Genomic DNA, 21,511 nt, shown 5'->3' on the forward strand with positions numbered 1-21,511 from the left:
AGGAGGTGGTGGTGATGGGGAGGCAGGAGGAGGTGGTGATGGTGGTGGTGGTGATGGGTAGGCAGGAGGAGGTGGTGGTGGTGGTGATGGGGAGGCAGGAGGAGGTGGTGGTGATGGAGAGGCAGGAGGAGGTGGTGGTGATGGAGAGGCAGGAGGAGGTGGTGGTGATGGAGAGGCAGGAGGAGGTGGTGGTGATGGAGAGGCAGGAGGAGGTGGTGGTGATGGGGAGGCAGGAGGTGGTGGTGGTGATGGGGAGGCAGGAGGAGGTGGTGGTGATGGAGAGGCAGGAGGAGGTGGTGGTGGTGATGGGGAGGCAGGAGGTGGTGGTGGTGATGGGGAGGCAGGAGGAGGTGGTGGTGGTGATGGCGAGGCAGGAGGAGGAGGTAGTGGTGGTGATGGGGAGGCAGGAGGTGGTGGTGGAGAGGAAGATGGAGGAGGTGGTGGTGATGGGGAGGCAGGAGGAGGTGGTGGTGGGGAGGGAGGAGGTGGTGGTGGGGAGGGAGGAGGTGGTGGTGGGGAGGGAGGAGGTGGTGGTGGGGAGGGAGGTGGTGGTGGGGAGGGAGGTGGTGGTGGGGAGGGAGGAGGTGGTGGTGGGGAGGGAGGAGGTGGTGGTGGGGAGGGAGGAGGAGGTGGTGGGGAGGAGGTGGTGGTGGGGAGGAGGTGGTGGTGGGGAGGAGGTGGTGGTGGGGAGGAGGTGGTGGTGGGGAGGGAGGAGGTGGTGGTGATGGGGAGGAGGTGGTGGTGGGGAGGGAGGAGGTGGTGGTGGGGAGGGAGGAGGAGGTGGTGGTGGTGGGGAGGTGGTGGTGGGGAGGGAGGAGGTGGTGGTGGGGAGGGAGGAGGTGGTGGTGGGGAGGGAGGAGGTGGTGGTGGGGAGGGAGGAGGTGGTGGTGGGGAGGGAGGAGGAGGTGGTGGTGGTGGGGAGGAGGTCGTGGTGGGGAGGGAGGAGGTGGTGGTGGGGAGGGAGGAGGTGGTGGTGGTGGGGAGGTGGTGGTGGTGGGGAGGTGGTGGTGGGGAGGTGGTGGTGGGGAGGGAGGAGGTGGTGGGGAGGGAGGAGGTGGTGGTGGGGAGGGAGGAGGTGGTGGTGGGGAGGGAGGAGGTGGTGGTGGGGAGGGAGGAGGAGGTGGTGGTGGTGGGGAGGAGGTGGTGGTGGGGAGGAGGTGGTGGTGGGGAGGAGGTGGTGGTGGGGAGGGAGGAGGTGGTGGTGGGGAGGGAGGAGGTGGTGATGGGGAGGCAGGAGGAGGTGGTGGTGGGGAGGGAGGAGGTGGTGGTGGTGGTGGGGAGGGAGGAGGTGGTGGTGGTGGGGAGGGAGGAGGAGGTGTTGGTGGTGATGGGGAGGAGGTTGATTGGGGTGGTGGTGGTGATGGGGAGGCAGGAGGAGGATGTGTTGGTGTTGATGGGGAGGCGGCAGCAGCAGCAGGAGGAGGTGGTGGTGGTGGTGGCAACCTTCTGCGTGGCGATGTGGCTGCTGTTGCTGTGTAACAAACGCGTGTCCTCACCTTGGGACGACGAGGTGGACGACGAGGCAGGGAGTGCGAGGCGTGAGACGTGAGACGGATGTAGCAGCGACGGCAGATTTCGCGTCAGCCCCACTCGCCGCCGTCGTCGTAGCGAATGTCTCACTTCCGCCACCGTGACCCTTAACCCGGAAGCGATGGTGACTGAGAGGGCGATAGCATTGTGGGATACCTTCACTCCCCTTACACACACACAAACACTAAACAATTTATTTATATTTTTGATTTAAAGCTTTCGTGACTGAATATTCTTGGTTCTTTCGGTAAAGTCACGTAGAAGGGAAGTAATAAAATAATAAAATAAAACATAATAAAAAACAATTGGATTTAATAAAATATTTAATGAAATACAATTGTATTTTATTATGTTTTCTTTTTATTATTGTATTATTTCCCTTCTACATGATAATAGTAAAATATTTAATAAAATACAATTGTATTTTATGATGTTTTATTTTTTTATTTTATTATTTCCCTTCTACGTGACTTAAAATAATAAAAATTAAACATAATAAAATACAATTGTACTTTTTATTATGTAAAATACAATTGTACAATTGTATTTTATGATGTTTTATCTTTATTATTTTATTATTTCCCTTCTACGTGACTTTACCGAAAGAACCAAGAAGATGAATTTATACTTCATAGTTCTTAAAACACCCCTACTCTCTTCTCTCTCCTACAGCTTATTCAGTACGTGCCAGGCACCTCTGTGCTACGGGTCACAGGCGATTGAGAGTAAAACAATTCTAGATTTGAATCTTTCGTGACTGCAAGATTCATACTCTTAGGTTTTTTTCGGTAAAGTCACGTAGGTAAAAATAAAAATAAATAATAATAAATATTATAAATAATAAAAATAAACTATTAAATCACGACGTTTATTACCACCTTCACCTTCCTGGCTCCACCCCCCCCCCATCCTGCACATATGTAAAAATATAAATAAAAATATGTATTATTTAAATAATAATAGATATTAATTTTTAAATACATAATACAAATAATATAAATAATAATAGAAATTACTTTTAAAATTAAATAATAAAACGAATATAAATAATCATAAATTAATTTATATTGTTATTTCTATTCTTTTTATTATTTATTTTTACCTACGTGAATTTACCGAAAAAACCTAAGAGTATGAATCCTTGCAAGTCACGAAAGCTTCAAATCTAGAATTAAGGCCCTTTGTGTTTGTTGCATTTGACGTTTCAGGTTGCACTTGCACAGGAAATATAATTTGTGCAGAAGTTGCAACGTGAGCGTGTTAAGTTCCGCCACACTCCGAGGCTGGCTCCGGCTTAATTCGTGTGGCGATTGTCTTGAGCCGCTGCTGGGCCCTCCGCTAGGTCGACTCGGCCTCAAATGACTACCCTGGCAAAGTCGTCGGCCTTGGCGTGTTTCCCTGCGTGTCACTCAGTCCGTGTCGGCCTTCATTAGCTGCTGGCTGGCTCGTGCTGCTGCTGCTGCTCGCTAACATCACTCGTAGCCCCCAACAGTCTGTTCAGGGTTAGATTTAAAGCTTTCGTGACTTGCAGGGATTCATATTCAAACATTTTCTTGCTGTGGGTTTCACACCTGATGATGATTGCTTGTGGTGCAATCGAAACGTCGTGAGATTTTTATTGGGTTTTTTTCCAAAAAAATTCTTGCTGTGAGTTTCACACCTGATGGTGATTGCTTGTGTTGCAATCGAAACGTCGTGAGATTTTTATTGGGTTTTTTTCAAAAAAATGTCTTGCTGTGAGTTTCACACCTGATGGTGATTGCTTGTGTTGCAATCGAAACGTCGTGAGAATTTTATTTTTTTCCCCCAAAAAAATATTGCAGTGGTTTTCACACCTGATGACGATTGCTTGTGTTGAAATCGAAACGTCGTGAGAGTGTTATTGTTTTATTTGTATTATTTTGTTATTTGTTGCAATCGAAACGTCGTGAGATTTTTATAGTTTTTTTTCTTTCAAAAATGTTCTTGCTGTGGTTTTCACACCTGATGACGATTGCTTGTGTTGCAATCGAAACGTCGTGAGAATTTTATTGTTCTTTTTTTTCAAAAAATGTCTTGCTGTGGGTTTCACACCTGATGATGATGGCTTGTGTTGCAATAGAAACGTCGTGAGAATTTTATTGTTTTATTTGTATTATTTTATTATTTCCCTTCTACGTGACTTTACCGAAAGAACCAAGAACCAACGTTGAGCCTGAAGTCTGTTCAGGCTCAACGTTGTTAGGGGGGCGAGGGGGGTGAAATCGCTGTTGTCTTTCGAGCGACGTTCACAAGAGACGGTTCACAAACATCAACAACATCAACAACAACGTCGTCGTTGTTGTTAGCGGTGAGTGATGTGTGTTGAAGGGATTGATGACGTGGTGGTTGATGCTAATGCCGTGGTGCAAAGACGACCTCCCAATTAACAAACACAACTCGTTAGTGCCCGCTGTGGCCTTAAAAAACAATATACGTAAAATAGGCGACGTTTCGGGCGATAGCCATACAACGAGTAATTTGTTGACGTTTCTAAAAGTTTAACTTGACCAAGCTGCGAGTGTTTTTCACTCCCGCATTCTACGTATATCATATAAGACGCAATATATATTGGGGGGGATGTGTGCCCCCCCAATATATATTATAATTACGGCCTTGATATCAATTAACCTTTACCTGCATCGAAGCGAGGTTACCATGTGGTGTGTGTGTATCTACATGCAATTTGGGGAGCGGTGACGATTATCTGAACCGGTCCTGGGCATCCTCTATGTCGACTCAGCCTCAAATGAGTACCCGGTGTGGTGTGTAGTAAACATCGCCACTGGGGAAGACAAAGGCGGTCGGGCGTGGTGCTGACCACCCACGCCCACGTGTGCCGTGCCGGCCTTCGTAGGTGCTACTCGCTAACAGCACTTGCCCCAATAGTTTGTTCAGGCTACACGGGGGACCTTTGTCTACATGCAGAGTTATACACTGTGAAGGTCACCTCGGCCTCAAATGAGTAACATAACTTGGTGCGGTGTGTTGAAATATCTCCACTAGGGAGACAAAGGCGGTCGGGCGTGGTAGAGGCCACCCACTCCACCTCGCGTCACCTTACCCCCCTTTATAGGTGCTCGCTAACAGCGCTTGCCCCCGAAACGTCTGTCAAGGCTATAACCCCGTTCAGGTGGTGATCTTTGTCTTTGCCAACATGCGCACATGACAACATCGTGTCAAACTCTCTTGCCGACAAAAGCAAACACAACTTGGGGCGGCTCCCTTGCAATGCGGAGGAAACATCGCATTTCTCACGGGATTCCCGCTTGCCAATCACAGCGACAATTATCCAGACAATTAACGAATCGATTTAAAGGGGCCATCCATTCAGTAGGTAGGCAAAAATCTGTCAAAATGTAACCCCTGCTCCCCTCTCCCTGTACGCACGCGGACTTTTAACCCCCCCACCTGCGTACGTACACTTGACGCACCCCCCCCCCCCCCCCCAAGAATCCTATAGAAAGTCCGATATTTAATCCACGCAGAAACGATCAAGGATTAATAACATTAACGTGTTTAAGCAAACAGATAGTCCACCGCCGGACTATCTAACTAATTTGAAGGCCAATGTAGACAAATTATTATCGAGGCTTCACCGCCCCCCCCCCCCCGTTTCCTATGCGTACATTGTCAGTAGACCCCCCCCCCATACGCAAGCGGATGCATTTGGGTTAACCCCCCTCCATGCGCACGTACTCAATGGATGGCCCCCCAAACCCGGCCTTCCAAAGTGGCGTTGAAGCGAGCTCGGGGGTATAACGAAAGTCACCACAGGGGGGCGCCAGAGCAAAAAGAAACCCACATCGTGCCAGCGATGTCGAGATGGCTTTGCAGTGGGACTCGTAGTTCAAAGTTCATTGATTAGGTATAGCCCTGTGAGCCATTCGGCTCTTGAATCGGGTGCAACCGCAACAAACAAAAAACAAAAACATGAACAAGAAAACATCTTAAAGTGACTAAGTGCAAACAGAAAATCCAAGAAAAGACAGCAAAATATTGCAGAAAATATCACCGTACACCAACCCCTGTGCAAATATCCCAGTGGGATGCAAGTCAAACAACAACAACAACAACCACAAGACAACTCGACACCAAGGTTCCAGGAATCCCCCGGCAAAGTCTGGAACGCCATCCCCTCTGCACATTCGCAGCATCCCCTCCATCGTCTCGACCTTCGCTTAACAACTCACCTTTGTGACCTGACTTTCGAGTGACTGAGCTTGGCTCCGCGTCGTTCTGTCCGCAAATTTGCGCGCGTTACAAATTTCACGATTATTGTTGTTGATGTTGAGACTCAACGCGCACGTCAATGACAGTGTGGCCCTTAATAGGAGAAGTATATCCTATAGGCGACGTTTCGGGGGGGGGAAGGCCCCCTTTGTCCATTGCAATTAATAATTTGTTGCCGTCGTCTGCGTTGGCAGTGGTGCACAAGCACAGTTAATGAATAATTGAACACATTCCACAAAAACACCACATGACATGGTGTTATTGTGGAATGTGCTCATTATATAACGAGCAATGTTTCGGGCTATGGCCCTCCTGCAATTGTTTGTTATTTTGTGCTTCTGGACAACACTTAACTAAAATTGGCGGAATGCATAGAAGCGTGCGTTTAGATTATTTAGAGTATTTGTCTATCATGAAGCCTCCTTTGCCAGTAGCAAAATATAATCATAGGTTTTTTTTTACCATTTTTTCTGGCAACAAAACTGACACCTTTTTTCAAGGAAACATGTTTGCGTTAAGCACAATACCTACGGTCAGAAAAAATGGTAAAAAAAATATTATTAAAGTATTTGTCTACTTTAAATTTCCACATCCATAATCGAGGTTCTTGGGTTTGATCGTGTAAATATAAATGTATCGTTAAATTCGCCACCACCCAACACAGCCAATTAGTAAGGGTTGTCACGTAAACGAAGCACACCAATTCGTTACTACTTACTAGTACAGCAGTGTGTTGGAGAGTAAACCCACGTTTACAATTTGAGCACGACGTTTCGGCAGTGATTACAACTAGCTTCATCAGGCGACAGCCAGATTTGTGGAGAAATCCTCTCGTTTTGGTCTTAATTTCCACACGATGAGCCACTTCGTTGAGTTATGATTTGTGTCCAGGTCGCTTCTGAAAAGAAGCTAATAGCTCAGTGGGCTTTATCCGGTAAGATAAAAAAAAATTGCTTAGATTTATTTGTATATTTTTCAAGTGATTTGTTTACATTTCCTGTACTTTGTATTGTTTGTTGTTGTAACGTTCTGACCCGCCCCTACTGGACTGTGAAAAGAAAGCTTTATAGCTCACCGAATACCTCCAGTATAAATACACATTCTGATTCTGATAAAAACAAATTTGCGACTGCACTTTACACCATGGGGCCAGATGACAAACGTTTTAATGTTTCCCGATGAACAGTTTTTAAATTGCCATACGAATACTTGAACTCTTCGTAGTTATTGGCGAACAGATACACCCCGATAACCAAATATTTATTCGTAAATAAACTCATTTGTGTTGAAAGTAAAATTATAAAGTGTTGCTGGAACATTGAATTATGGGTAGAGCTGTTGTATTCAGGTCAATGGAACCCAATTCGCATGAAATCCAGCCTGCGGCCTTCCACCGTGAGACAATGGGTTAGTAACGCTGCTGCAATTACAATACAGACGTCGCCACTTCGATTCCATCTCCCGGCGTGGGAGATTTAAATGATTGTGTCATTTTCTTAAATTCCGTCCACCCTTTGCCATCTCTGTCCAGCACAGTTTAGTCGGCGGGGTACTGTACTCTCATGGAGTGACTCATGCAGCCAGCTATGGCTGCAGGGTTTGGTGGTACATGTTGTTTATGTTGTTTATTGTGAAAATTTGGTCACAGTTCCTACGATCACTGTTTCATTGCTTTTATGGCTTTATTTTGGTGATTTCGAAAACGTTTTTTGGTATGGCCATGTTTGTTTGTTGTCGTACGGAGTTAGACTGATGGTCTTGATCTAATTTGTCTTGTGGTTGTTGTTGTTTGACTTGCATCCCACTGGGATTTTTGCACACAGCGTGGGTGTACGGTGCTTTTTCTGGAATATTTTGTTGTTTTTTCCTGGATTTTCTGTTTGCACTCAGTCACATATTCACTTTAAGATGTCTTCTTGTTCATGTTTTTGTCTTTTGTTTGTTGCGGTTGCACCCGATTCAAGAGCTGAATGGCTCACAGCGCTATACCAAATAAATGAAACTGAAAACTGAATCGAAACGACTTGCCACACTGGAGGAGTAGGCCAAAACATCATCCATCCAGAGAGGCTCTGCAGAGCTTTCTTTTCAGCGGGCAATCTTCTGGCAGCAGCTAGACATTGCAGGGCCTGCGCTTAGAACATCACGTTGCACGCTCGTCCCATTGGCACACGTGCGGGAATTGCAGGGCACGCTGTTCGGCCCTCTTGTTCTTCAAAGTATGTATTCAGTGCGGACTTCTATTCATTACAGCGGGCAATCTAAGGATCGCATTTGGCCAGCTGTTAGATGTACACACAATTGTGTATATATATGTTACACTATGCAATCCACATATTAACTCCTGGAATGCGTGATCATAAACAAAAATCCTTTACATGCTGATGACTTTTGATGTAAAGCTTTCGTGACTGCAGGGATTCATATTCTTGATTCTTTCGGTAAAGTAACGTAGAAGGGAAACAACTATTTTATTGTTTTATATTTTTATTATTTTATTGTTTCCCTGCTACGTGACTTTACCGAAAGAACCAAGAATATGCTGATGACTCATTGCGCCCATGCTGAGCCCATCACTTGACACCACCCAACCCCACCTAAATCCACTTAGTTAATAGTAAGCCAAGGTAAAATGCGCAGCATTGCAATTGCCTGATCACGCCACCGCTGTCGGAAGAGTCTTCACTTGAGAGGGCTCGAGAGAGCGCCCTCTGGAGGTGGATTTCGGCCAACCTCTTCCACGCCAACCAGGCGTCTTGTAAGACGTTGGGAGTCACCACAATTTTACACCACCATGCACGACCTACCACTGCAACACTGCTCCTCCAACAGTTATTATAAATTATGAGTACTGTATTTATTTTTGCTTCTCTTAAAATATAATACATTCCTGCGGAGGGAACTGGTAGTAACGTTGGGTTGCTCGGTCAATGGCCTGGGTCAACGGCGGCGTGGTGTATTCCGCAAATATAGCCGACTGTGAGAGCGGGCACAAGCCGGCGTGAGTAGGTTAAACGTTGAGTTTTATAAGGGCACCACGGGGTGACCAGCCCCTCCCTCCTCACCCAGCCACACCCAGCCCCACCCCTCCCACCCCCACCCAGCCCCACCCTCCCCACCCCGCCCCTCCCCACCCTCCCCACACAGCCCCTCCCCACCCAGCCCCTCCCTCCCCACCCAGCCCCTCCCTGCACGACGGACACAATAATCCCCTGTGGGCTGGTGCAACCAGGAGGTTCCTACCAGTATTACTGCATGTACATTTCGGTGGGGAGTGGTGGTGTAGTGGCTAGCGCGCTGCGCTCTGGACCTGGCTACCGGAGTTGAATTTCATGCCACGGCTGACATCAGTGGGGAGTGATATCTAAACGGTGGGTAGTGCACCCCCCTCCAGCCCCCATACCCCGATACCCCCACCCCCCCCCCATTCACCAACTCGCACTGACCAGCGTGGTGAAGTATGGTCAAACATGACTGGCACGGTGTGGAGGGTAGGCTGCCACCCAGAAGTTGGTTGACAAAGGGACTGTAAATGAATACTATTCACTCACAACAAATTATTTTTTAAAGATTGAAATGAAAAGTGAAAATAATATACGTTGCAAAATATGACAGATTTATAGACGCGAACAAACACATGCAATACCACTCCCCTAAAATGTACACAAATATTTATGCTATATAAACACATCCTCTTTAGGGGCAGTATGTATAAATAATGTGTTGAATATTTGTTATTTGGGCTTCTGCACCCAATACTAAACGCATTATAACAAAAAAAATACGTTTAATGTTTACACATACACATATAAAATTATTGGTATAGAAAATCCCTGCATGGGTTGATAAACCCCGTGTCTCTAATCCATCATCATGATGGTGATAATAATAATAAAGCCATCGCTGCAGCAGAGATTTATTAATAAGCAGGAAATCCCCTGGGCGGTGGCGGATTTTGTGAAAATTCGTCCCACGCGCAGATATATCGACCCACACGTGTCCCACAGGGTTACACCAGAGTGTGTCATCATCACCACCGTCATCATCATAACCTCCCTCGTAAATTAGATCATCGTGAGCCACGGTCTATCCACTGATGCTTGAAGGTTTCCACATAATCATTGAGCCAAGGTTTATTCAATGCTGGTTGAAGGTTTGCAGATCATCATAATCATCATGGTCATTATCATCATGAAACATATCAATCATACGGTAATTGCTTTTAAAATCATCATTAATTTTAACACACTCTAATCCGTGCTCGCGTCGTGGGTTTAATCGTCGATTTTAATATATTAATCGTGACACGCCCAAGCCTATACTTAAACACCAATTCATCTTCTTGGTTCTTTCGGTAGAGTCACGTAGAAGGAAAATAATAAAATAAAAAATAAAAAAACATAATAAAATACAATTATCACGACGTTTCGGCCACAACGCAAGCAGTCGTCCTCAGGTGAAGAACATGTCTGTCGGAAAGACAGCGTCTGAATGACAGACCTGTTCTTCACCTGAGGACGGCTGAAACGTCGTGAGAATTGTATTTTATTATGTTTTATTTTTATTATTTTCCTTCTACGTGACTTTACCGAAAGAACCAAGAAGATGAATCCCTGCAGTCACGAAAACTTTCAATCGAAAATTAAACACCAATTGTCTAACCCAGGGGTAGGAATCAAAATAACAAGAAAGAGATTTTTTTTTCCGAATTCGGTAACCCCCCCCCCACCCCCTCAATATTTCAAGAGCCACAAAGCGCGTGAGTACGAGACGGCCCTAAGTGACTAACGCCAGGAAGCGGTCCTTACAGAGAGCCGCGGGTTGCCGACCCCCTCGTCTCGCCAAAGGAGGACACACGCCCGCGATGACGCCCATCGCGGAGATGGAGCGATGGGATCGGAGAGAGCTGGGAGCAGCTGCTGGACCAAGTGATGGATTGTTGCGTTTCATGACGGCGCGACGGGTTGGCGACGTTTTGGGGAAGCCTTCGTCCAGCAGTGGACAGATCGTGGCCCGATCATTATGACTGTTACATTCGTGTGTGTGTGTGAGACATTGCTGCAATCAGTCGCAGCAACAACATTCGTCACTCAGTGGCGGTGAAGTCGCCACGGCGCTTGTGCCAGGCTAGGTGCACTTGGAGGCCACGTGAAGTGTCGAAGGCTCGCTGCTGGCAGGAGTTCACGGGTGGGTTGACTCCCGTGCCAGGCTAGGTACAGGAAGTCACGGGACAGACCCAGATGTCGTGGGTTGACTCCCGTGCCAGGCTAGGTGCAGGAAGTCACGGGACAGAACCAGGTGTCGTGGGTTGACTCCCGTGCCAGGCTAGGTACAGGAAGTCACGAGACAGAACCAGGTGTCGTGGGTTGACTGCCGTGCCAGGCTAGGTACAGGAAGTCACGGGACAGACCCAGGTGTCGTGGGTTGACTTCCGTGCCAGGCTAAGTGCAGGAAGTCACGAGACAGAACCAGGTGTCATGGGTTGACTGCTGTGCCAGGCTAGGTGCAGGAAGTCACGAGACAGAACCAGGTATCATGGGTTGACTGCTGTGCCAGGCTAGGTGCAGGAAGTCACGAGACAGAACCAGGTGTCATGGGTTGATTCCCGTGTCAGGCTAGGTGCAGGAAGTCACGGGACAGAACCAGGTGTCGTGGGTTGACTCCCGTGCCAGGCTAGGTGCAGGACGTCAAGAGACAAAACCAGGTGTCATGGGTTGACTGCTGTGACAGGCTAGGTGCAGGAAGTCACGGGACAGACCCAGGTGTCGTGGGTTGACTCCGGTGCCAGGCTAGGTGCAGGAAGTCACGAGACAGAACCAGGTGTCATGGGTTGACTGCTGTGCCAGGCTAGGTGCAGGAAGTCACGAGACAGACCAGGTGTCGCGGGTTGACTGACCGAGATGACAGAGAGAGTGCACCGTGCACTGACTCATGCCCACACACTCACTCTACAAACTCACGACAAACAACAGACACATCCTGAATACACGCAGTCAGGCGGTAATGAATGTGCAAAGCATTTGTTTTAATGGACAAACAAATACTGGAGATCATCAACCATGGTCAATCCACTGCTGGATGAAGCACCTCCCCCCCCCCCCCATCAGCCGCGGCCAAAATAACAACCCGAAATATAATGACGGTGGCGAAGCGGTGAGCGCACAGCGCCATCAATAAATCCGCCGCCCCGAATCCAATCCCCGGCAAGGGCTGACGTCAGTTAGCCCTGAATCCAAACAAAGACAACTCAATTCACCACCCTGCGATGACCAGCGTGATGAAGTATGGTCACGGCGTGCATGGGGGAGGTGTTCGTTCAGGAGTGGATTGACAAAGGGGGGGGGGGGAGGGGGGGCGAATTGATATACAGTAATCAGAAAGACAAATTCTAGATTTGAAGCTTTCGTGACTGCAAGCATTCGTACTCTTAGGCTTTTTCGGTAAAGTCACGTAGGTAAAAAAGTAAAAATAAAATTAATAGAACTAATAATATAAATAAACGTCGTGATTTATTATTTTATTTCTATTATTACTTCTATTTTTTACCTACGTGACTTTACCGAAAAGCCTAACAGAAAGACAAAGATCCCCCGTATAGCCTTAACAGACTGTTGGGGAAAGTGCTGCTAGCGAGCACCTATGAAGGCCGGAACGGCACTGTGGCACACACAGAGCGGGTGGGTGGGTGGCCAGCACCACGCCCGGCCGCCTTTGTCTCCCCCAGTGGCGTACTACACACCGCATCAGATACTCATCTGATGCTGAGTCGACCTAGAGGAGGCCCAGGACCGGTTCACATAATCGTCACACTGGTGTTGGCCGTGAGCGAGAATCTAACTCGGGTCGCCGGGTTCGTAGCGCAGCGCGCTAACCGCTCCACCACCGCTCCACCACTGCTCCACCACTGCTCCACCACGCAGTAATCACACCCCACGTAACACACACACGCGCGACCACAGGTGCTTTGTGATGCAGGCCTCCGAGATGATTAATTCGCTCGCTGACTCATACGCTAGCTCATACACAATTAGGGCGAGCCGACGCGGTCATTCACTGGCAGGGACCAGGGAGTCCGGGTCACACAGGTTTGGGAGCCACACGTCGACCCAATTAGTAGAACATTCTTCATGACGACATAAATGAAAGCTGCGGCGTCAAGACGTGAACACGTTGAGCCTATTTCTTTCATGACCAATTCGCGATCAGTAAAGAAGACTCGAGCCTGAAACGTGCTGATCGCCCGTACTGGATAACTGTGAAATAAGTAATATTTAAAAACACTTTTTTTTAAGCACGCTTTTATGAAATGTACTCGTAACGGAAGAACTCCACGACTCCAGGAAGTGGCCCCGAAGCTTGCCATAACGTAAGGGGCCAATTACAGGCAACGTTAGCTGACTGTGGACAATTAGACCCAAGCCAAAACATAACATGTAAAAAAGAATGTTTAAAAAAATATATTTTTGTATGATAGAATATAGTATTGTCATCAGTATGACATAAGTATACCAACTTTCCAGTCGATACCACATTGGAAATTGGGTTAAAATTGAGTTACAAGATTTGAGGATACGACAACGACAACAACAACAGACAGAGTGAATGAAATGAAATCGTGTAATAATAAAAATATCTTCATACATCGTTGGATTCCTCCTCCTGCAGTCCAAATAAAGATTGTGTGGAGTGCGTGGAGTGCGTGGATGGTTGACCACCAATCAGCGCAGTCAGCGTTGTGGGCAGCAGGGCCCGTGGAGCAAGAGCCACTGTTGTCCGGGCGAAGTAAGGTCACAACACATTGTCCTGCGGAGAGAGCTGGTAGGAACGTTGGCCGACTGTGAGGGCGGGCACAAGCCGGCGTGAGTAGGTTAAACGTTGAGTTTTATAAGAGCACCACGGGGTGACCAGCCCCTCCCCACCCAGCCATACCCCTTCCACCCCCCACCCAGCCCCACCCTCCCCACCCAGCCCCTTCCCACCCAGCCCCTCCCCACCCAGCTACACCTCTCGCATTTTTGGATTCACGACGGACGGACGGACACAATAATCCCCTGTGGGCTGGTGTAACCAGGCGGTTCCTACCAGTATAACCCCTAGGTGTGATGAAAGCCCTCATCCAGCAGTGGATTGACAAAACCGGTTGTTACGTGATAATAATCACAAGAATACAAACTCCGACGGTGCGATCCAGCCTCTCCGGAAAATAGTAGATGAGAAATATGCGAATATTTTTTTTGCTTTCTGTGTGCAAGTATCTGGTGCAGGGGTCGGCATCTAAAATTACAAGAAGAGCCATTTCTTGTTGTCAAATTCCGTTACAAGAAAAACAATCCCTCAATATTTTAACAGCCGCAACGCACTGTGGTGAATATGAAACGGTGGTCCTCAATAAGTAACTCTCACCAAGGAGCTGTCCTTTAAAGAGCCGCATGCGGCTACGGAGCCGTGGGTTGTCGACCACTGATCTCGTAAGGTCTGTTCTCCTATAACGCGGTCGTAGTTGCGTTCCTGAAGAACACGGCCTTATGGAAAAATCGCTTTATAATAAACTAGCTGTATTACCCGGGACTTGGGTTCACCACACCCGGCCGCCTTTGTCTCCCCAGTGGCAATGTTCACACACCACAGCAGTTACTCGTTTGAGGCTGAGTCGACCTAGGGGAGGCCCAGGACCGGTTCAAATAATCGTCACCGGTCGTGGCCGTGAGCGGGAATCGAACTCGGGTCGCCGGGTTCGTAGCGCAGCGCGCTCACCGCTACACTACAATGCGTTACGCTTCCACGTGCGCGGGTCACGTGACAGATTTGACGTCACAGCTCACTTGCCGTGCAAAAAATATATGCATTATTGAGCTCCCCCCCCCAAAAAAGTGTATTTTTATAATTTGTGCATGGTGTACAGTCTGGAAAGTACCCACATGGCAAATTTGCAGTTTGTTGCATGTCGGGATGTACGCTAAACATTTTGAACAGACACACATATTCACAACTTCGCCTTTTATATATAAGGAGATACTAATACATACCACAGGGAAAATCACAGTCCGCGTTAACGCGTGAGGTGCGTACGCGGGCTGAACAGAGACTGAGGCGCGTGGGTGCCATCTATAACCATCCATCAGCATCCCAATGCCTTGCGTGACGCTACACCACTGTTCGCGCGACGTAGTTTCGTTCACTGTAATCGCGTTATACCCAATTGGCATCCGCGTTATATATATAAAATGTGTTCCATCATACATTAATCGCGTTGTATCCAATTCGCGTTATGAAAACAACATGCGGCGGTGTCGTAGGAGAACAGGCTGTAGCAGTGCCGGATTAAGCTAGTGCCAGGCATGTAGAATATGTTATAAAGGGGCCTTAAATAAAAAAAAACACGTAAATATTAAAACGCACATTTTTAACTTGCATAGTAAAGTAATTGTATTTTTTCATTTGCTATACAGCCAGATAATACGACAAATCGCTAACCTTAAACACCCAGTCGTTCATAAAAGTTGAAGGCGGTATAGTACTATAGTAATAGAGCAAGTGCAGAATCACTGAACCGGCATTGATAGATTGAAATCATTTAGCGCGGGGCCCTTGAAAGTGCGGGGCCGGTAGCATATGCAGCTACTTTTGCTACGAGGATAATCCGGCACTGGCGAGAGGTGGTGTATACTGGATGTGGCGTGCCGGGAGCGAGATCGTTATCTCGCGGTGACGTCACTTGGACAGGACCCCCACTGACCCCCCCCCCCCGGTACCCCCATTGCACTTAAGTCCTGCGAATAATTGCGCAACGATTGTTTTGTGTGTGTGTTGAAATTGGTACATTGCAAAAATATTCGTGTGTAAAAAAAACCGTAAACACACGCATTACCTGAACTGTTCACTCCACTGCTGGATGAGAGGCCTCCTCACACCGGTCATCGGAGGGAGGTGAGGGGGGGGGAGGTTGTTATTCGACCATACTTCACCACGCTGGTCGGCGCGGGTTGACGGAGGCGGGGAGCATAGACGTGGGATCATACAAGTACAGTACAATACAATTGAATGCACAGTATTTTATTGCCCTCTGCTGCCCACAACACAGCACGTTGAGAAAACGTGCACAGCATTTTGATGCACCCGTGTTCGATGAGAGGATGGGCCCCGGCATAGTAATGTGGAATGCATAGATTCTCTTTCAGACCTCAGTCGAGCACAGGGACACTTTAAATGCAGGTCGATCGAAAGCCGAATGTTCGGCTTTGGGCTGAGTCGACCTGAAGGAGGAAAATATATTTATATTTAAAGGAGGTGCAGATAATGTCTCTTCATCTTTGTTCTTGTCCTTCTTTGGGTATCGAACTCGCGTCGCTTGGCTCGTAGCGCGGTGTGGTGACCACCGTCCATCAACAAAAACCACCACCACCATTATCACCCTCAGTTCCACCGCGATCATCACCACAAACAACGATAACAACCATCGTTTGTTGACGGAGGGGTGGTGGTGCAGTGGCGACACGCGTGGCATCACAACAAGAAGCTCCAAGGTTCAAGTCTCGAGTCGGGTCGCCTTTCTGCGTGGAGTTTGTATGTTCTCCCCCTGTCCTGGTTGGGTTTCCTCCGGATCCTCTCCTTTCCCTCGATAGCGAACAAAGCCCCCGCACACAATGCCACTGCTATTGGACAAACATCCCAATGTAGCAGGACCTTCGTAAAACATGAGACTTGTGGATTTCCCCGAGTAAATGTATTACTACTATCGTATTATCCGCCACCAACAATAACATCACAAACATAAACAGCAGCCACAGTAGCCTTTTCAGCTTCCATCACCACAACCAACAACAGCAGCAACCATCCGTCATCTCTCGCCACCAGCAACCCTTCATCACCTCTCGCCACCACCTCCTTTCATCTCCCATCACCGCAATTGAATGTGTGGTGTGTGTGCCTGTGGTGGTGTAACTATGTGTGTGTAGGGAGCGGTGGTGCAGCGGTTAGCGCGCGGCGCTACGAACCCGGCGACCCGATTTCGATTCCCGCTCACGGCCAACGCCGGTGACGATCATCTGAAACGGTACTGGGCCTCCCCTAGGTCGACTCAGCCTCAAATGAATATCTGGTGCGGTGTGAAAACATCGCCACAGGGGAGACAAAGGCGGCCGGGCGTGGTGCTGGCCACCCACCCCTCGTGTGCCGTGCAGGCCTTCATAGGTGCTCGCTACCAGCACTTGCCCCAACAGTCTGTTAAGGCTATACGGGGGATCTGTGTCTTTGTTGCTCTGTGTCTTTGCGCGTGGCAGCCCACTCCACTCAGTGGCTGGGTGTAGTGTGGACAGATGACAAAGCTGTCGACCCATACGCGGCTATCCGTATTCTTGTCCGGGAAATTGAGTAAGAGAAACATGTCTATTTGTTTGTGTTTCTCTCTCTTGTGATGGGACGTTGTCGGGTGAACGTTGAGATGTATAACGGGCACGGGGTGACCAATAAGGTCTGAATTGGTCTGTAATAAGGTAGGGCACTTATAACGGGTTGATGATGGGCGATGATAATTGTGTGCCTCATTGATGATCATCATTATTTTGTGCTACATTGATGATGATTTTCTACATTGATTAAGCCGATGACGATCATTTTCTTCTACATGATGTTGTTCTACATCGTCAGTAATGATGACGCATCTCATTCCAGCGTCTGTCCAGTCGTCATGTTGTGTTCAAGACAAAGATCCCCCGTATAGCATAAGCACACTGTTGGGGCAAGTGCTGTTAGCGAGCACCTATGAAGGCCGGAACAGCCCACGAAAGGGGTGGGTGGCCAGCACCACGCCCGACCGCCTTTGTCTCCCCAGTGGCGATGTTTACTACACACCGCACCAGCTACTCATTTGACGCTGTGTCGACCGAGGGGAGACCCAGGAGCGGTTCACATAATCGCATTTCTGTTGAGCGTAAGCCGGAATCAAACTCGGGTGGTCCGGGGTCCGTAGCGCAGCGTAGCGCTCACCGCTGCACTACCGCTCCCACCGCACCGCGCCGCACACGCGGACACGCCGACACAGCACGACGAAGAGGAGGCACTTCCACGCACGTGTACCTCGGCAGTTCCCTGCGCGTCGGTGCCGAGAGATGGGAGAGGGAGGTGAGAAACAAAAATTACGTAGAAAACAGGGGGACATCGACATGGAGTAGGGAGAGAGGGGGTAGAGAGAGATGAGGTAGAGAGAGGGGGTAGAGAGAGAGGGAAGGGGTAAGAAGGAGGAGAGCAGAGCGTGAAATATTTCATTTAAACAGGGGGGGGAGGCACATAAAGCTAAGCATTGAAAAAAAAACGAAATGGTGAACGAAGCCAAGTGCCGACAACACCGAGCAGCTTCTTGTTTCCTCTGATCGTTAAAAAAAGAGAGAACCATAACAACACGGCGGCGAGCGACACGTGAGACTGACGATGCTAATGATGCTGATGGTGGTGGTGATGCCCGGCTCACCACCGGTGTTCACGGTTTCATTATTTTATTTCCTTTTCGCAAAATTGAGCCGAACGTGTCGGTGAAAGTGGGGGGCGTGTGTGTGGTGGGGGGAGGGGGGTTGTGCGGGGGAGAAGCCAGGAGATAATAGCACGCTGAGAAACAAAGAGAGAGGTCCGCACGCACGGGTTCACCAACCCACGTGCTTGCACCGTCATCCCGTGGCCTTCTTACAACAGTCAGCATCGGACATGATTAGTCCACTGCTGGATAAAGGCCTCCCGCCTCCCGCAAGCTATCGCCATCTCTCGCGGGCCGCCATTGCAATGATCCATCAAGCCACGTGCAGCGGCAGCCGATTCTATCGCTCCATCTCCGCTGTGGATGCCCTCTCGAGCACGCTCCTTCTCTTTGGCTGCTATTCCGCCGTAAGTCTCGATCAGGGGTCGGCAAACAGCGGCTCCCGAAGGACTTCTTCGTGACGCGTCATTTATCAAGGACCACCACCGTCTCGTATTCGCATGCATTGCGACTATTACAATATTTCGGGGTTTTTTTGTTGTTTCTTTGTATTTTTTTTACCGATGCTGGAAAAAAATGATTCTGGTTGCCGACCCGCCTGATCTACACCCTCGGCCACCATCACCACCATCACTGTATCCGTGGCGTGTCCTACAACACGCCCGCTTGTGTCGATGAAGCCCAAAACAGAGATGCGATTTCGCGTTGGGTTGGTGCTGAATAGTAAAGGGGCCAGAATTTAACCAAAAATGGTACCACCTAATGTAGCAACACTTTATTCGTGAGCATGTACTATACGTATATATATGGCGAGTAAAAGTGAATTATTTTGATAACTCCACCGACATCGAATGGCCAGTGCACGATTCATTGTCATTGGCCGCATAGAGAAGTGGGAACTATCGATTTAAAGCTTTCGTGACTGCAGGGATTCATCTTCTTGGTTCTTTCGGTAAAGTCACGTAGAATGGAAATAATAAAATAATAAAAATAAAACATAAGATAATATAATATACTAATATAATAACATAATACAATTAAATAAAATATAATAATATAATATAATAATAATAGAATAATATTTTATTATATTTTATTATTATTTTATTATTTCCATTCTACGTGACTTTACCGAAAGAACCAAGAAGATGAAGTGGGAACTAATATCATGCCACCGCCTCGGATGGTACCGACAGGTAACTCACCTGGACCGGACTCGTCAACTGTCAGCACCAACGGCAAAGGTCAGCACAGAGGTCAACAACAACGCCGCACTGCAATATCACAGGCGACGTTTCGGGCACCGGCCCTTTGTCTGGTCTGCCACAAAGAAGGAAGGGAGCTGTTGTCCGATGCGTCGCCTGGTAAGCGTCTTCATCTGGGGCGCCGCGGTGGCTAGGAGATGTTACCTCCCTCGCCTGGTATGCAGGAGGTCGTGGGATTCGATCCCGACCCTGACGCCTGCAAGTACATTTTGGAGTTTGCGTGTCTCTCTCTCTCTCCGTGGTCGCGTGGATTTTTCGTCCGGGTCCTTCGGGTTTCCCCCCCTCCACATTTAGAATCAACGTCACACGTGTTTAGATAATTTGGCTGCTCTGCATTTCCACGTGATACGCCACTTCCACGAGCGATCATTTGTGGCCAGGTCGCTTCTGAAAAAAACCAATAGATATGTAGCTGAGTGTGCCTTACCTGGTCAAATAAAATAGTTGTAATAGTGGTAGTCTTCAGGGGAGGCAGTGCTGTTGACGACCAATGTTGAGTTTGCATCACGTTTTTTGTAAGTAAAACCTTTTCTCCCCGGTGATTGTGCAGCCTGCAAACAAATGACATTCGTGCGCATCCGTGAGTCATTATTTATGAAACGCCTCCGTCAAAACGCACACATTCACACCGTGACATTTGCGAGGGTTATTTCGACGGGGGCGTGGGTGTGCGAGGTGGATGAGCGGTGGTGCAGCGGTTAGCGCTACGCTGCGCTACGAACCTGGTGACCCGGGTTCGATTCCCGCTCACAGCCAACACCCAGTGACTATTATCTGGACTGGCCCTGGGCCTCCCCTAGGTCGACTCAGCTTCAAATGAGTACCTGGTGCGATGTGTAAACATCGTCACTAGGGAGACAAAGGCGGCCGGGCGTGGTGTTGGCCATCAACCCCCTCGTGTGCCGTGTCGGCCTTTATAGGTGCTCGCTAACAGCACTTGCCCCTACAGTCCGTTAAGGCTACATAGGGGATATTTGTCTTTGGAGTGGTGGTGCAGTGGTTAGCGGCCTCGCGCTACAAACCACCCGGCCACTCGGGTTAGATTCCCGCACACGGCCACCAACGCTAGCGGCGATTATCTAAACCGGTTCTGGGCCTCCCCAAGGTCGACTCAGCCTCAATTGAGTGTCTAGTGCAATGTGTGAACATCGCCAGTGGGTGCTCGCTAATGGCACTTGCCCAACGGTCTGTTGAGGCTAAACGGGGATCTTTGTCTTTGGCGTGGTGGGCTACCCGCTGTCGAAACCATGATGACTGAGTCATGCATACAAGGTGACGAGTGAGTGGGTGGGAAGTGAGCAGAGGAGGAGGCATAGCGGTGGGGGGGGGGGCTCCACCTCCCACCTCCTTTCCCAGTACACGTGGAGGGGCGTTGTATTAAAACACACAAGACCGAGATAATAACGTGCGGAGAGAGTGAGTTTACATAATCTGTGAGCACGTGTAGAGGGTATTTAGTTGTAAGCAAAAGTCTGGATAAGGTTTCGTCCCCAATAGTCCGGCTAACCGAGGCTTTTATTGAAAATAAAAAAAAGCTTCGTTGAGTGGATGGACCACCGCACAAATGTTTTTGAAATTCCCCGTGACCGTCTAGGTTTCCATACCCTGACTCGCCAGGATCCAAAGCCCAGGGTCCTTGGATTGAACTTCTCGTGTTCGCGGGGGGTCCCACGACCCTTTTTCTCACACTCATTAATGGGTACTTCCAGTGAAATTTCCATCTGGCGCCGATGGAACGCGAGGCGGAATCGATGGGCGGGCGAGATCAAGTAATGGCTCACCGGCTGATCGTCCACGCGGGTAATTGTCGCTCGCACTCTTGCGAAGTGTGAGTGGGGAGAGCGAGACCTCGAGCGCTGAATCCGGAGCCGTTCCACCAAGAGGTGGGGATTGCGACGCCTTTCCTGCCGTTTCTCTGCCATCGTAAACACCGCGACCGTTTTTTATTCTGTTTTAAACTACAGGGTGTTTCATAACGATGGACCAGATTTGAAATCGC

General features: G+C 48.7%; 1 protein-coding gene and 1 long non-coding RNA gene across 2 annotated transcripts in view; one reads left to right on the forward strand and one right to left on the reverse strand.

Annotated features, from left to right (window-relative positions):
* The window catches only part of GNG7 (G protein subunit gamma 7), a 261,780-nt gene extending 260,135 nt beyond the window's left edge, over positions 1–1,645 (reverse strand). Inside the window, exon 1 of the mRNA XM_078867611.1 lies at positions 1,497–1,645. The gene's annotated coding sequence lies outside the window, so the exon portion shown is untranslated. The remainder of the gene's footprint in view (positions 1–1,496) is intronic.
* LOC144941117 (uncharacterized) overlaps positions 1–21,511 on the forward strand; it is a 36,560-nt gene that overhangs the window by 1,451 nt on the left and 13,598 nt on the right. The window lies entirely within an intron of this gene.

This window comes from Lampetra fluviatilis, chromosome 24, assembly GCF_964198595.1.
Source record: "Lampetra fluviatilis chromosome 24, kcLamFluv1.1, whole genome shotgun sequence".
Classification (NCBI taxonomy): domain Eukaryota; kingdom Metazoa; phylum Chordata; class Hyperoartia; order Petromyzontiformes; family Petromyzontidae; genus Lampetra; species Lampetra fluviatilis.